This window comes from Gobio gobio, assembly GCF_949357685.1.
Source record: "Gobio gobio genome assembly, chromosome: 11".
Lineage (NCBI taxonomy): Eukaryota > Metazoa > Chordata > Actinopteri > Cypriniformes > Gobionidae > Gobio > Gobio gobio.
The window spans coordinates 3,920,528-3,934,169 of record NC_137104.1 but is presented as its reverse complement, the minus strand read 5'-3'; the positions used below and the strand labels follow the sequence as shown (position 1 = coordinate 3,934,169).

The 13,642-nt window shown below is 44.8% G+C and overlaps 2 protein-coding genes across 2 annotated transcripts in view; both read left to right on the top strand.

The window, feature by feature from the left end:
- The window catches only part of vps28 (VPS28 subunit of ESCRT-I), a 968,134-nt gene that overhangs the window by 281,870 nt on the left and 672,622 nt on the right, over positions 1-13,642 (top strand). The window lies entirely within an intron of this gene.
- med30 (mediator complex subunit 30) overlaps positions 1-13,642 on the top strand; it is a 297,825-nt gene that overhangs the window by 120,591 nt on the left and 163,592 nt on the right. The window lies entirely within an intron of this gene.

Below are 13,642 nucleotides of genomic sequence, written 5' to 3'. Positions count from 1 at the left end.
ACCATATATCAACATTAACAAGCCATATCTCAGCCCCAGAACATCGTACACACATGAGGGTGGTCTCTTTTGACTCAGACTGGCCAATATTCTTTGAATATCAAACCATAAACTGTATAGCCACACCCTAGTAACCATTTACAGTACCCTAGTAACCGTACAAACACATGAATAAGCCATATCTTTGCCCCAGAACATCCTACAGACATGTTGCTTGTCTTTTTTGCATTATCCGGGTGGCGAGTTTTGCCACGGCAAGCACCACTCACATTTTCTTCAGGAAATGTACATTCTAGTTAGTGGTGCTTGCGTAGCAAGGCATCACTATTACTATCTTGCCTCAGAACGCTTTTTAGTGATGCCTTGCGCAGCAAGGCATCACCATCACTCTCAAACATACTTATTAGTGGGCCTTGCGAAGCAAGGCATCAATATTGTTATTCTCCATACTTATTAATATTCGTGGAGCTTGTTTAGCAAGGCGTATATATACTATGTAACCCAGGAACGGTTTATTATTATAATTATTATTATTTTTCCACACAACATTTTGACGCGCTACTCCTCCCACAGTTTTTGTCACAGACCCATGAATGAGGTGTCAAAACGTGCGGCTTATTCGGGAATGGTGTGCTATATCTTTTCTAAGGGGTCGGGGGTGCGGTGTTCGCCCCAGGGGCGAAAAAGTAGCGAAAAAAATCCCATAGACTTAACATTGCGAAAAATTTTAACGAGTCATAACTCTGAGCGAGGATTTCGTAGAAACTCGTGTGTCACCACATTTGAAGAGGCTGGCAGGCCCTGTAAGATGACACATCGCAATGGGGTATAAGTTGTACCCCTGGGGCGCTAGAGCTCCCCAAATTTCCTCAAATTTCCCCATTGACTTATAATGGGGAGGGACGTCCCATAAAACTCATGCGTTTCTCTTACTATAGGAAATTGCATAGGGATTTTGTATTGACCATAGCTCGGGCTCACAGTGTCTCAGAGACAAGGGGGTGGGCTCAATTTACTCAGACAGCCAATCACTATCTCAGGATGATTGTCAACCTATGAAGCCACGCCCTAGCAACCATTTACAGCTCCCTAGCAACTGATCCCATAGACTTTCATTGAAAGAGATCAAAGGGATATCTTTGGATAGAAGTGTCACAGAAACACGAGGGTGGGTTTGTTTGACTCGGGGCATCAACAGCCAATCAAAAGTCACCTTCAACACTTCCTAGCCACGCCCTAGCAACCATTATCAAGCAGCCTAGCAACCGTTAACCAAGACATATATCTCTGCCTCAGAACATCATAGAAGCATGGGGGTTGGTTTATATCATTCATACTGACAAGCAGCCTTTGACATATTGTCATTGGATGCTGCCAAGCCACTCCATAGCAACCAAAAAGAGTACCCTAGCAACCGTTTACCAAGACCTATATCTCTGCCTCAGAACATCATAGAGGCATGGGGGTTGGTTTATATCATTCATACAGACAAGCAGTATCATCATTGGATGCTGCCAAGCCCCCCTAGCAACCAAACAGAGTACCCTAGCAACCGTATACCAAGACCTATATCTCTGCTTCGGAACATCGTAGAGACATGGGGGTTGGTTTATATCATTCATACAGACAAGCAGTATCATCATTGGATGCTGCCAAGCCCCCCTAGCAACCAAACAGAGTACCCTAGCAACCGTATACCAAGACCTATATCTCTGCTTCAGAACATCATAGAGACATGGGGGTTGGTTTATATCATTCATACAGACAAGCAGTATCATCATTGGATGCTGCCAAGCCCCCCTAGCAACCAAACAGAGTACCCTAGCAACCGTATACCAAGACCTATATCTCTGCTTCAGAACATCGTAGAGACATGGGGGTTGGTTTATATCATTCATACAGACAAGCAGTATCATCATTGGATGCTGCCAAGCCCCCTTAGCAACCAAATAGAGTACCCTAGCAACCATATACCAAGACCTATATCTCTGCTTCAGAACATCATAGAGACATGGGGGTTGGTTTATATCATTCATACAGACAAGCAGTATCATCATTGGATGCTGCCAAACCCCTCCATAGCAACCAAACAGAGTACCCTAGCAACCGTTTACCAAGACCTATATCTCTGCCTCAGAACATCCTAGAGACATGGGGGTTGGTTTATATCATTCATACAGACAAGCAGTATCATCATTGGATGCTGCCAAGCCCCTCCATAGCAACCAAACAGAGTACCCTAGCAACCGTTTACAAGGACCTATATCTCTGCATCAGAACATCGTAGAGGCATGGGGGTTGGGTCTTTTGACTCAGACTGGCAAATAGTCTTTAAATGTCACCCCATAAATTGTATAGCCACTCCATAGCAACCATATAGAGTACCCTAGCAACCGTACAAACACATGAATAGGACATATCTCAGCTCCACAACATCGTATAGACTTGGGGGTGGCCTCTTTTGTTTCGGGTGAGAATCCAGTACACACAACATAGCATCCGAGAGGATTTTTTTGCCACGGCAAGCACCACTCACATTTTCTTCAGGAAATGTACATTCTAGTTAGTGGTGCTTGCGTAGCAAGGCATCACTATTACTATCTAGCCCGAAAACGGTTTTAGTGATGCCTTGCGAAGCAAGGCATCACCATCACTCTCAAACATACATATTAGTGTTGCTTGTGAAGCAATGCATCAATATTGTTATTCTCCATATTTTTATTATTATTGGGGCTTGCGTAGCAAGCCATAAATATTAATATCTCGGTTTATTATTCTTCTTCTTCTGGACACTTTTTCGGCGCGCTACTCCTCCCACAAATTTTGTCACAGACCCATGAATGAGGCGTCAAATCGACCGGCCTATACGGGAATGGTGTGCTATATCTTTTCTAAGGGATCGGGGGTGCGCTGTTCGCCCCAGGGGCGAAAAAGTAGCCGAAAAGTCAATGGGATTTAACATTGCGGAAACTTTGACCCCTCATAGCTCCTAGCGAGGATTTCGGAGAAACTCGTGTGTCACCACATTTGAAGAGGCTGACAGGCCCTGTAAGATGACACATCTCAATGGGGTATAAGTTGTACCCCTGGGGCGCTAGAGCTCCCCAAATTTCCTCAAATTTCCCCATTGACTTATAATGGGGAGGGACGTCCCATTAAACTCATGCGTTTCTCTTACTATAGGAAATTGCATAGGGATTTTGTATTGACCATAGCTCTGGCTCACAGTGTCTCAGAGACAAGGGGGTGGGCTCAATTTACTCAGACAGCCAATCACTATCTCAGGATGATTGTCAACCTATGAAGCCACGCCCTAGCAACCATTTAGAGCTCCCTAGCAACTGATCCCATAGACTTCCATTGAAAGAGATCAAAGGGATATCTTTTGATAGAAGTGTCATAGAATTACGAGGGTGGGTTTGTTTGACTCGGGGCATCAACAGCCAATCACAAATCACCTTCAACACTTCCTAGCCACGCCCTAGCAACCATTATCAAGCAGCCTAGCAACCGTTTACCAACACCAATATCTCTGCCTCAGAACATCATAGAGGCATGGGGGTTGCTTTATATCATTCATACTGACAAGCAGCCTTTGGAGTATCATCATTGGATGCTGCCAAGCCACTCCATAGCAACCAAAAAGAGTACCCTAGCAACCGTTTACCAAGACCTATATCTCTGCATCAGAACATCGTAGAGACATGGGGGTTGGTTTATATCATTCATACAGACAAGCAGTATCATCATTGGATGCTGCCAAGCCCCCCTAGCAACCAAACAGAGTACCCTAGCAACCGTATACCAAGACCTATATCTCTGCTTCGGAACATCGTAGAGACATGAGGGTTGGTTTATATCATTCATACAGACAAGCAGTATCATCATTGGATGCTGCCAAGCCCCCCTAGCAACCAAACAGAGTACCCTAGCAACCGTATACCAAGACCTATATCTCTGCTTCAGAACATCATAGAGGCATGGGGGTTGGTTTATATCATTCATACAGACAAGCAGTATCATCATTGGATGCTGCCAAGCCCCCTTAGCAACCAAACAGAGTACCCTAGCAACCATATACCCAGACCTATATCTCTGCTTCAGAACATCATAGAGACATGGGGGTTGGTTTATATCATTCATACAGACAAGCAGTATCATCATTGGATGCTGCCAAGCCCCCTAGCAACCAAACAGAGTACCCTAGCAACCGTATACCAAGACCTATATCTCTGCTTCGGAACATCGTAGAGACATGGGGGTTGGTTTATATCATTCATACAGACAAGCAGTATCATCATTGGATGCTGCCAAGCCCCCCTAGCAACCAAACAGAGTACCCTAGCAACCGTATACCAAGACCTATATCTCTGCTTCAGAACATCATAGAGGCATGGGGGTTGGTTTATATCATTCATACAGACAAGCAGTATCATCATTGGATGCTGCCAAGCCCCTCCATAGCAACCAAACAGAGTACCCTAGCAACCGTTTACCAAGACCTATATCTCTGCCTCAGAACATCCTAGAGACATGGGGGTTGGTTTATATCATTCATATAGACAAGCAGTATCATCATTGGATGCTGCCAAGCCCCTCCATAGCAACCAAACAGAGTACCCTAGCAACCGTTTACAAGGACCTATATCTCTGCATCAGAACATCGTAGAGGCATGGGGGTTGGGTCTTTTGACTCAGACTGGCAAATAGTCTTTAAATGTCACCCCATAAATTGTATAGCCACTCCATAGCAACCATATAGAGTACCCTAGCAACCGTACAAACACATGAATAGGACATATCTCAGCTCCACAACATCGTACAGACTTGGGGGTGGCCTCTTTTGTTTCGGGTGACAATCCAGTACACACAACATAGCATCCGAGAGGATTTTTTTGCCACGGCAAGCACCACTCACATTTTCTTCAGGAAATGTACATTCTAGTGTTGTGATTACTATTCACCTTGAAGAAACTTTGGCGTGCTACTCCTCTGGCACCGTTTGTCGTAGACCCATGAATGAGGTGTCAAATCGTGCGACTTATTGAGGAGAGGTGTGCTATATCTCTTCTAAGCGATCGGGTGTATGATGTTAGTTTTCGGCGGGAAAAAAATCGTCCCAATCAAGTCCCCATTGACTTAACATGGAGAAGAGGTTTATGTGATCATATCTCCGCATCAGAACATCACAGAGACTTGGGGCTGGTCTCATTTGAATCGGCCTATCAAGCAGCTAATAACTAGTGACATTCAAACTTCATAGCCACGCCCTAGCAACCAGCTACAGCACCCTAGCAACCATATATCAACATTAACAAGCCATATCTCAGCCCCAGAACATCGTACAGACATGAGGGTGGTCTCTTTTGACTCAGACTGGCCAATATTCGTTAAATATCAAACCATAAACTGTATAGCCACACCCTAGTAACCATTTACAGTACCCTAGTAACCGTACAAACACATGAATAAGCAATATCTCAGCCCCAGAACATCCTACAGACATGTTGCTTGCCTTTTTTTCATTATCCGGGTGGCGAATTTTGCCACGGCAAGCACCACTCACATTTTCTTCAGGAAATGTACATTCTAGTTAGTGGTGCTTGCGTAGCAAGGCATCACTATTACTATCTTGCCCCAGAACGGTTTTAGTGATGCCTTGCGCAGCAAGGCATCACCATCACTCTCAAACATACTTATTAGTGGGCCTTGCGAAGCAAGGCATCAATATTGTTATTCTCCATACTTATTAATATTCGTGGAGCTTGTTTAGCAAGGCGTATATATTATGTAACCCAGAAACGGTTCTTATTATTATTATTCTTATTATTTCACACTACATTTCGGCGCGCTACTCCTCCCGCACCGTTTGTCACAGACCCATGAATGAGGTGTCAAAACGTGCGGCCTAATCGGGAATGGTGTGCTATATCTTTTCTAAGGGGTCGGGGGTGCGGTGTTCGCCCCAGGGGCGAAAAAGTAGCGAAAAAAATCCCATAGACTTAACATTGCGAAAATTTTTAACGAGTCATAACTCTGAGCGAGGATTTCGTAGAAACTCGTGTGTCACCACATTTGAAGAGGCTGACAGGCCCTGTAAGATGACACATCGCAATGGGGTATAAGTTGTACCCCTGGGGCGCTAGAGCTCCCCAAAATTCCTCAAATTTCCCCATTGACTTATAATGGGGAGGGACGTCCCATAAAACTCATGTGTTTCTCTTACAATGGGAAATTGCATAGGGATTTTGTATTGACCACAGCTCTGGCTCACAGTGTCTCAGAGACAAGGGGGTGGGCTCAATTTACTCAGACAGCCAATCACTATCTCAGGATGATTGTCAACCTATGAGGCCACGCCCTAGCAACCATTTAGAGCTCCCTAGCAACTGATCCCATAGACTTCCATTGAAAGAGATCAAAGGGATATCTTTGGATAGAAGTGTCAGAGAAACACGAGGGTGGGTTTATTTGACTCGGGGCATCAACAGCCAATCACAAATCACCGTCAACACTTCCTAGCCACGCCCTAGCAACCATTATCAAGCAGCCTAGCAACCGTTTAGCAACACCTATATCTCTGCTTCGGAACATCGTAGAGACATGGGGCTTGGTTTATATCATTCATACAGACAAGCAGTATCATCATTGGATGCTGCCAAGCCCCCCTAGCAACCAAACAGAGTACCCTAGCAACCGTTTACCAAGACCTATATCTCTGCTTCAGAACATCATAGAGACATGGGGGTTGGTTTATATCATTCATACAGACAAGCAGTATCATCATTGGATGCTGCCAAGCCCCCCTAGCAACCAAACAGAGTACCCTAGCAACCGTATACAAAGACCTATATCTCTGCTTCAGAACATCATAGAGGCATGGGGGTTGGTTTATATCATTCATACAGACAAGCAGTATCATCATTGGATGCTGCCAAGCCCCCCTAGCAACCAAACAGAGTACCCTAGCAACCGTATACCAAGACCTATATCTCTGCTTCGGAACATCGTAGAGACATGGGGGTTGGTTTATATCATTCATACAGACAAGCAGTATCATCATTGGATGCTGCCAAGCCCCCCTAGCAACCAAACAGAGTACCCTAGCAACCGTATACCAAGACCTATGTCTCTGCTTCAGAACATCATAGAGGCATGGGGGTTGGTTTATATCATTCATACAGACAAGCAGTATCATCATTGGATGCTGCCAAGCCCCCCTAGCAACCAAACAGAGTACCCTAGCAACCGTATACCAAGACCTATATCTCTGCTTCGGAACATCGTAGAGACATGGGGCTTGGTTTATATCATTCATACAGACAAGCAGTATCATCATTGGATGCTGCCAAGCCCCCTAGCAACCAAACAGAGTACCCTAGCAACCGTATACCAACACCTATATCTCTGCTTCGGAACATTGTAGAGACATGGGGGTTGGTTTATATCATTCATACAGACAAGCAGTATCATCATTGGATGCTGCCAAGCCCCCCTAGCAACCAAACAGAGTACCCTAGCAACCGTATACCAAGACCTATATCTCTGCTTCAGAACATCATAGAGGCATGGGGGTTGGTTTATATCATTCATACAGACAAGCAGTATCATCATTGGATGCTGCCAAACCCCTCCATAGCAACCAAACAGAGTACCCTAGCAACCGTTTACCAAGACCTATATCTCTGCCTCAGAACATCCTAGAGACATGGGGGTTGGTTTATATCATTCATACAGACAAGCAGTATCATCATTGGATGCTGCCAAGCCCCTCCATAGCAACCAAACAGAGTACCCTAGCAACCGTATACCAAGACCTATATCTCTGCTTCAGAACATCATAGAGACATGGGGGTTGGTTTATATCATTCATACAGACAAGCAGTATCATCATTGGATGCTGCCAAGCCCCCTTAGCAACCAAACAGAGTACCCTAGCAACCATATACCAAGACCTATATCTCTGCCTCAGAACATCATAGCGACATGGGGGTTGGTTTATATCATTCATACAGACAAGCAGTATCATCATTGGATGCTGCCAAGCCCCCTAGCAACCAAACAGAGTACCCTAGCAACCGTATACCAAGACCTATATCTCTGCTTCGGAACATCGTAGAGACATGGGGGTTGGTTTATATAATTCATACAGACAAGCAGTATCATCATTGGATGCTGCCAAGCCCCCCTAGCAACCAAACAGAGTACCCTAGCAACCGTATACCAAGACCTATATCTCTGCTTCAGAACATCATAGAGGCATGGGGGTTGGTTTATATCATTCATACAGACAAGCAGTATCATCATTGGATGCTGCCAAACCCCTCCATAGCAACCAAACAGAGTACCCTAGCAACCGTTTACCAAGACCTATATCTCTGCCTCAGAACATCCTAGAGACATGGGGGTTGGTTTATATCATTCATACAGACAAGCAGTATCATCATTGGATGCTGCCAAGCCCCTCCATAGCAACCAAACAGAGTACCCTAGCAACCGTATACCAAGACCTATATCTCTGCTTCAGAACATCATAGAGACATGGGGGTTGGGTCTTTTGACTCAGACTGGCAAATAGTCTTTAAATGTCACCCCATAAATTGTATAGCCACTCCATAGCAACCATATAGAGTACCCTAGCAACCGTACAAACACATGAATAGGACATATCTCAGCTCCACAACATCGTACAGACTTGGGGGTGGCCTCTTTTGTTTCGGGTGAGAATCCAGTACACACAACATAGCATCCGAGAGGATTTTTTTGCCACGGCAAGCACCACTCACATTTTCTTCAGGAAATGTACATTCTAGTGTTGTGATTACTATTCACCTTGAAGAAACTTTGGCGTGCTACTCCTCTGGCACCGTTTGTCGTAGACCCATGAATGAGGTGTCAAATCGTGCGACTTATTGAGGAGAGGTGTGCTATATCTCTTCTAAGCGATCGGGTGTATGATGTTAGTTTTCGGCGGGAAAAAAATCGTCCCAATCAAGTCCCCATTGACTTAACATGGAGAAGAGGTTTATGTGATCATATCTCCGCATCAGAACATCACAGAGACTTGGGGCTGGTCTCATTTGAATCGGCCTATCAAGCAGCTAATAACTAGTGACATTCAAACTTCATAGCCACGCCCTAGCAACCAGCTACAGCACCCTAGCAACCATATATCAACATTAACAAGCCATATCTCAGCCCCAGAACATCGTACAGACATGAGGGTGGTCTCTTTTGACTCAGACTGGCCAATATTCGTTAAATATCAAACCATAAACTGTATAGCCACACCCTAGTAACCATTTACAGTACCCTAGTAACCGTACAAACACATGAATAAGCAATATCTCAGCCCCAGAACATCCTACAGACATGTTGCTTGCCTTTTTTTCATTATCCGGGTGGCGAATTTTGCCACGGCAAGCACCACTCACATTTTCTTCAGGAAATGTACATTCTAGTTAGTGGTGCTTGCGTAGCAAGGCATCACTATTACTATCTTGCCCCAGAACGGTTTTAGTGATGCCTTGCGCAGCAAGGCATCACCATCACTCTCAAACATACTTATTAGTGGGCCTTGCGAAGCAAGGCATCAATATTGTTATTCTCCATACTTATTAATATTCGTGGAGCTTGTTTAGCAAGGCGTATATATTATGTAACCCAGAAACGGTTCTTATTATTATTCTTATTATTTCACACTACATTTCGGCGCGCTACTCCTCCCGCACCGTTTGTCACAGACCCATGAATGAGGTGTCAAAACGTGCGGCCTAATCGGGAATGGTGTGCTATATCTTTTCTAAGGGGTCGGGGGTGCGGTGTTCGCCCCAGGGGCGAAAAAGTAGCGAAAAAAATCCCATAGACTTAACATTGCGAAAATTTTTAACGAGTCATAACTCTGAGCGAGGATTTCGTAGAAACTCGTGTGTCACCACATTTGAAGAGGCTGACAGGCCCTGTAAGATGACACATCGCAATGGGGTATAAGTTGTACCCCTGGGGCGCTAGAGCTCCCCAAAATTCCTCAAATTTCCCCATTGACTTATAATGGGGAGGGACGTCCCATAAAACTCATGTGTTTCTATTACTATGGGAAATTGCATAGGGATTTTGTATTGACCACAGCTCTGGCTCACAGTGTCTCAGAGACAAGGGGGTGGGCTCAATTTACTCAGACAGCCAATCACTATCTCAGGATGATTGTCAACCTATGAGGCCACGCCCTAGCAACCATTTAGAGCTCCCTAGCAACTGATCCCATAGACTTCCATTGAAAGAGATCAAAGGGATATCTTTGGATAGAAGTGTCAGAGAAACACGAGGGTGGGTTTATTTGACTCGGGGCATCAACAGCCAATCACAAATCACCGTCAACACTTCCTAGCCACGCCCTAGCAACCATTATCAAGCAGCCTAGCAACCGTTTAGCAACACCTATATCTCTGCTTCGGAACATCGTAGAGACATGGGGCTTGGTTTATATCATTCATACAGACAAGCAGTATCATCATTGGATGCTGCCAAGCCCCCCTAGCAACCAAACAGAGTACCCTAGCAACCGTTTACCAAGACCTATATCTCTGCTTCAGAACATCATAGAGACATGGGGGTTGGTTTATATCATTCATACAGACAAGCAGTATCATCATTGGATGCTGCCAAGCCCCCCTAGCAACCAAACAGAGTACCCTAGCAACCGTATACAAAGACCTATATCTCTGCTTCAGAACATCATAGAGGCATGGGGGTTGGTTTATATCATTCATACAGACAAGCAGTATCATCATTGGATGCTGCCAAGCCCCCCTAGCAACCAAACAGAGTACCCTAGCAACCGTATACCAAGACCTATATCTCTGCTTCGGAACATCGTAGAGACATGGGGGTTGGTTTATATCATTCATACAGACAAGCAGTATCATCATTGGATGCTGCCAAGCCCCCCTAGCAACCAAACAGAGTACCCTAGCAACCGTATACCAAGACCTATGTCTCTGCTTCAGAACATCATAGAGGCATGGGGGTTGGTTTATATCATTCATACAGACAAGCAGTATCATCATTGGATGCTGCCAAGCCCCCCTAGCAACCAAACAGAGTACCCTAGCAACCGTATACCAAGACCTATATCTCTGCTTCGGAACATCGTAGAGACATGGGGCTTGGTTTATATCATTCATACAGACAAGCAGTATCATCATTGGATGCTGCCAAGCCCCCTAGCAACCAAACAGAGTACCCTAGCAACCGTATACCAACACCTATATCTCTGCTTCGGAACATTGTAGAGACATGGGGGTTGGTTTATATCATTCATACAGACAAGCAGTATCATCATTGGATGCTGCCAAGCCCCCCTAGCAACCAAACAGAGTACCCTAGCAACCGTTTACCAAGACCTATATCTCTGCCTCAGAACATCCTAGAGACATGGGGGTTGGTTTATATCATTCATACAGACAAGCAGTATCATCATTGGATGCTGCCAAGCCCCTCCATAGCAACCAAACAGAGTACCCTAGCAACCGTTTCCAAGGACCTATATCTCTGCATCAGAACATCGTAGAGGCATGGGGGTTGGGTCTTTTGACTCAGACTGGCAAATAGTCTTTAAATGTCACCCCATAAATTGTATAGCCACTCCATAGCAACCATATAGAGTACCCTAGCAACCGTACAAACACATGAATAGGACATATCTCAGCTCCACAACATCGTACAGACTTGGGGGTGGCCTCTTTTGTTTCGGGTGAGAATCCAGTACACACAACATAGCATCCGAGAGGATTTTTTTGCCACGGCAAGCACCACTCACATTTTCTTCAGGAAATGTACATTCTAGTTAGTGGTGCTTGCGTAGCAAGGCATCACTATTACTATCTAGCCCGAAAACGGTTTTAGTGATGCCTTGCGAAGCAAGGCATCACCATCACTCTCAAACATACATATTAGTGTTGCTTGCCAAGCAATGCATCAATATTGTTATTCTCCATACTTAAAATTATTATTGGGGCTTGCGTAGCAAGCCATAAATATTATTAGAACGGTTTATTATTATTCATCTTTATCTTATTCTTATTCCGGACAACATTTTGTCCCGCTACTCCTCCCACAGTTTTTGTCACAGACCCATGAATGAGGTGTCAAAACGTGCGGCTTAATCGGGAATGGTGTGCTATATCTTTTCTAAGGGGTCGGGGGTGCGGTGTTCGCCCCAGGGGCGAAAAAGTAGCGAAAAAAATCCCATAGACTTAACATTGCGAAAATTTTTAACGACTCATAACTCTGAGCGAGGATTTCGTAGAAACTCGTGTGTCACCTCATTTGAAGAGGCTGACAGGCCCTGTAAGATGACACATCGCAATGGGGTGTGAGTTGTACCCCTGGGGCGCTAGAGCTCCCCAAATTTCCCCATTGACTTATAATGGGGAGGGACGTCCCATTAAACTCATGTGTTTCTCTTACAATGGGAAATTGCATAGGGATTTTGTATTGATCACAGCTCTGGCTCACAGTGTCTCAGAGACAAGGGGGTGGGCTCAATTTACTCAGACAGCCAATCACTATCTCAGGATGATTGTCAACCTATGAAGCCACGCCCTAGCAACCATTTAGAGCTCCCTAGCAACTGATCCCATAGACTTCCATTGAAAGAGATCAAAGGGATATCTTTGGATAGAAGTGTCATAGAAACATGAGGGTGGGTTTGTTTGACTCGGGGCATCAACAGCCAATCACAAATCACCTTCAACTCTTCCTAGCCACGCCCTAGCAACCATTATCAAGCAGCCTAGCAACCGTTTAGCAACACCAATATCTCTGCCTCAGAACATCATAGAGGCATGGGGGTTGGTTTATATCATTCATACTGACAAGCAGTATCATCATTGAATGTTGCCAAAACATTCCATAGCAACCAACCAGAGTTCCCTAGCAACCGTTTAGCAAGACCGATATCTCTGCTTCAGAACATCATAGAGGCATGGGGGTTGGTTTATATCATTCATACAGACAAGCAGTATCATCATTGGATGCTGCCAAGCCCCCCTAGCAACCAAACAGAGTACCTTAGCAACCGTTTACCAAGACCTATATCTCTGCCTCAGAACATCATAGAGACATGGGGGTTGGTTTATATCATTCATACTGACAAGCAGTATCATCATTGAATGTTGCCAAAACATTCCATAGCAACCAACCAGAGTTCCCTAGCAACCGTTTAGCAAGACCGATATCTCTGCTTCAGAACATCATAGAGGCATGGGGGTTGGTTTATATCATTCATACAGACAAGCAGTATCATCATTGGATGCTGCCAAGCCCCCCTAGCAACCAAACAGAGTACCCTAGCAACCGTATACCAAGACCTATATATCTGCTTCAGAACATCATAGAGGCATGGGGGTTGGTTTATATCATTCATACAGACAAGCAGTATCATCATTGGATGCTGCCAAGCCCCCCTAGCAACCAAACAGAGTACCCTAGCAACCGTATACCAAGACCTATATCTCTGCTTCGGAACATCGTAGAGACATGGGGTTTGGTTTATATCATTCATACAGACAAGCAGTATCATCATTGGATGCTGCCAAGCCCCCCTAGCAACCAAACAGATTACCCTAGCAACCGTATACCA